The sequence below is a fragment of the Fistularia commersonii genome, chromosome 24, assembly GCF_037954325.1.
Source record: "Fistularia commersonii isolate RoL2024-O1a breed Wild chromosome 24, RoL_Fcom_v1.0, whole genome shotgun sequence".
NCBI lineage: Eukaryota > Metazoa > Chordata > Actinopteri > Syngnathiformes > Fistulariidae > Fistularia > Fistularia commersonii.
The window spans coordinates 4,873,194-4,877,889 of NC_141307.1; positions in this window are offsets into that span (position 1 = coordinate 4,873,194).

Consider the following 4,696-nt stretch of genomic DNA (forward strand, 5'->3'; position numbering starts at 1 on the left):
CAACCCTGTGCATTTATCGGTGCTACACTAGCCCATGACCCACAGAGGCTGCATTGTTACGTCCCCGTCTGGGACAGAGCGAACAAAGAGGAACAAAAGTATGGAGCCAAGAGTTATGGGAAAGCGTATTTATTGACACTGTGCAAAAACAATGGTAAGTCCTTGGCTTCTTAGCAGTTTGTGGCTTGACAACCGCTGCCGCCTCCAAAAGTAATGCCTCAGTTCAGATGGCGCAGCACTCGCCGGCTCCCAGAGGGTCTCACAGCCCTGGTGTCGCCCAGGACCAATAGGGACTGCAACTGGTTACCATTTACTAAATTCTCTCAGCTGCTCAGAACTACCTGCAACATAAAGGGAAACAGAGCCACAGATGAACAGGTGCTGCAGGGAGACCGACTTACGCCTCATAGGTTAAAGCCAAGAGGGCAGGGGCTTCCTTCTCAATGGGTCTAGTTTCCAAAACTGGGGAACAGACAGCCACTTTGACACCAAATTTCTCCAGACGTGAACTGAGTGCAAAGGAAGTTCCTCATCTCAAATCTTTGGACTCATCCAGCCGTTACACAGTAGCTATCAGGAGAGGGCAAAATAAAACTGAGCCGGTGTCATGTACCTGATGAAACTAACAAAGATTTCATTGACTGTCCTAATTAAACAGCATTAAACAAATCTTAATTTCAGTTGAGACCAATTGAATCACGCTTGCTATCAATGCATTGGACCTTAGTGCGCCAGACAAAAGCAGCTTTGCAAGCATCTTATAGAGTCTACTTCAGACATGATTGCAATTTAGAGACAAAAATATTGCAGTCAGATTCAACTAACTCACACAATCAAAAGGTGAAAACTGGTGGAGGATCCTTTTTGGGAGTAGAGGGGCAAAAACACTGCAGTCAAAAGCAAAAATCCATGAGAATCTAGTCAAAGGTGGGGGGGCAGAAAAAGAAAAAAGTAAGCCAAAAATTAATGTGTCAAGTTAACCAACGAGGAATCAAACACCAACCACGCAAACTCTGGCTCCTTCTTACCTTCACCGACACTAAGATAAACCTCAAGTATCTTCAAAGCACACCAACTCAATGTGTGCAAGACACCTCACTGGCTTCGCCTCAATGAACCCAGTTGCCCCCCAAAAATTAAGCAGAAGAAAAACTCACCAAAGATGCAAGTCCAAAGGCATCGCTGAAACGAACACATCGGATCTGAAAAACAAAACAAAACAAAACAAACGTGTGCCTGCTCGGGCAAGAAAAACCGTGCAGCACTGACCTGTCTCTCCCCAAGAGTCCTGGCGTCTACAGGAAATGATGTCATGGCCGGTATTAAAAAGCCCAGCGTCCTGGCAGGGACCAATAGGAGGCCGCGACCAATTAGCATTTACTAAACGCTCTCACCTGCTCCCAATCACCTGCGACATAGAATTAGATCAGATCAACTTTATCCACCTCCAGAGGGGAAATTTATTTTTCACGGTAGTGTAATAGTAATAATGTCCGAAAATAAAAAAGTATACATAGTATAACTATAAATAGAGAGAGACAGAGGATTGCGAGACATCCGCAAATAAATAGACCACAGATACAACAACAACAACAACAACAACAACAACAACAACAACAACAACAACAACAACATCAGGGATGATAATGGACTACATAAAGGAAGGGTAAGGGATAAAAATACACAACCAGAACAAAACGACAATATACAAAGAGTGAAAACAATGTGTGGAAAATGTATCACTTCCTTACAGAATGGGCGGTGGACTTCTTCTTTTACTATGTCATTTTCAAAGTGCGTTCGACTCATCCGCCGGTCTGCCATCGCTATACCGAAAAAGGGAAATGTGGAGCGGCATCTTCAGACCGTTCATAAAAACTACGGCACCGAGTTCCCTGCGAAAAGTGAGTTGAGAAGGAGAAAGGTGAAGGAACTAAAATCCCAGCTGCAGTTGTCCAGTCAGCCGGGAGCTGTCCGTTACCACACGGAGCCTTTTACAACTCCTCCCTTTTCAGTCTCAACCACTTTGTCTTCTCGATCTTCATCCTACAAACCGCCGTCCTATGCCGTCTGACTACACTCCGACCGATCTCCTTCGGATGATCTCAGCTAAACAAGATAGTGTACCTGCATACCTGTACCGTAACCTCGTATTTTGTATGCACGTATTCTTCTTCTTCTTGTTTTGGCTTTTCCCTTCAGGGGTCGCCACAGCGTATCAACTTTCTCCATCTAACCCTATTCTCTGTATCCTTCTCTCTCACTCCAACTACCTTCATATCCTCGCTCACTACGCCCATAAGTCTTCTCTCTGGTCTCCCTCGAGACCTCTTGCCTGGCAGCTCCAATTGCAGCATCCGTCTACCGATGTATTCACTATCCCTTCTTTGTACATGACCGAACCATCTCAGTCTGGCTTCTCTGACCTTCTCTCCGAAACATCCAAAATATGTCAACTTCTGCTCTCGGTCTTTGTTTTGCCTTTGCCACCTCTCTCTTTACCTTACGTTGTATCACCCTGTACTCCTGTCTGTTCCCTTCAGTCCTCTCAGTATCCCACTTCTTCTCTGCTAAAAAATGCTTTCTCTGTCTATACTTCTGCACTTCCTCGTTCCACCACCGAGTCTCCCTATCTACTTTCCTTCCAGATGACACACGGAGGACTCTTCTTCCTGTCTCCCTGATAACAGTAGCTGTTGTTGTCCAATCATCTGGAAGCTCACCCTGACCGCCCACAGCCTTTCTCAACTCCTCCCTGAAAACCATACAACACTCCTCCCTTTTCAGCTTCCGCCACTTTGTCCTCTGCTCTGCCTTTGTCCTCTTGATCTTCCTTGTCGCCAGAGTCGTCCTACAGGCTACACTCTCGGCTACAACTACTTTGCAGTCACTGATCTCTTTCAGGCTACCTCGTCTATACAAGATGTAGTCTACCTGCGTGCTCCTACCTCGCTCTTATCAGTTACCCTATGTTCCTGTTTTTTTCTGGAAAAAGGTGTTCACTGCAGCCATTTCCATCCTTTTTGCAAAATCTACCACCATCTGTCCCTCTGCATTCCTATCCTGTACACCAAATCTGCCCGTCACTTTTTCATCCCCTCTATTGCCTTCAACATGGCCAATGAAGTCTGCAACAATGTCCACTCTGCATCACTTCATCTAACTCACTCCAGAACTTCTCCTTCTCTACAAATTCACATCCCACCTGCAGGTCATAGCCACTTACAACATTGAGCATCACACCTTCAATTTCCAGTTTCAGACTCATAAGTCTGACATTCTTTTCACCTCCAGAATGTTCCCAACAAACTCCTCCTTCAAGAGAGCTCCTACTCCATTTCTCTTCTTATCAGTGCAACTTAAAACCTGCTCCTAAGCTTCTAGTCTTACTAACTTTCCACCCGGTCTCCCGGACACACCGTATATCCACCTTCCTTCACTGCGTCATGTCGACCGACTACCTTTTCCCGTAATAGTCCCAATATTCAAAGCCCCTTCTCTCAGTCCCAGGCTCTTTCCTCAACTCCTCTCTCTCTGCTTCCAAACATGCACGTATCCAGTTAAAAATGCGTAGCCATTTTACGCCGTCAAGTGTTGGAAAGGCAGTTGTAAAGTACCGTTCTGTACGACAAACAACGTAACACGGTGGTCAGTCAGCAAACGCAAACTTTTATTGATCGAGAATCAAAATACACAAGGCCGGATAGGACTACTGCAAAATAACTTCCGTTCCTGCACAGCGTCCGACGAGAGTCCGGGGAACAGGCAGCGGTGTCGGGCGCCAGGATCCGAGCCCGGTTCTGGAGGGGAGGCTGCGGGTGGAGAAGTCGTCCTTCTCCTGCACCAGCCGGATCTGTTTCTTCTGCAGCGCTCGCATCCACTTCCGGGTGTCACGATGCTCCTCCAGCTTAGGAAGGAGAAAAAAAAAAAATTCGCAAGCACTCGTTAATCTTTCGGAATACAGCTGGGGCGGCGGCGCACCTGCGGCTCATCAGGCCTCGTCAAGAAGAGGACAAGAGGAGTCTGCCGGCGGCCTCTCGAGCCAGATCGTCTGTCGGCCCTCGCGACTTCGTGAACCCACCCTGGACTCTTTGCATCATGCTTCCTCCTAATTGTCAATGCCTCTCCTTGCCAGCTCCAGGTTCCTGCAGTGCCTCTCCGCAGTCGTCGATCCTTTTTACCCCTCCTGTCGTCAGCTTTTGAACCCGCTTTACCGCTGCGACGCCTGCCACCTTGTTTGGGGCTGCCAGGGAGTCGAATGTAAGGCCGCCTTAAGATCCCCGTTGGTCACTTGTCATTGCCCTTGCAATGTTCCAGCTATGTTTCCAGCCCTGACTAACCATGAACATTTGTTTTTATCTGGACAGGCTCTTGCAGAACCACCTCGACGTCAGTCTCACACTTCCCTTTTGTGTGCCGCCCTATTTCAGATGGCAGTTGTTAACCCGGGCCTCCGCAGGTTCGCGATGGCTGATGCAACCCTGTGCCTTTATCTGCACTCAGGAAGACACTAGCCCATGCCCCACAGAGGCTGCATTGGTTACGTCCCCGTCTGGAACAGCGAGAGCAAACAGGAGGAACAAAAGTATGCAGACAAGACTTACGGGAAAGCGTATTTATTAAAACTGTGCAAAAACAATGTTAAGTGGAAAGTTTGTGGCTCCCAAGCAGTTTGTGGCTTGGCAACCACTGCTGC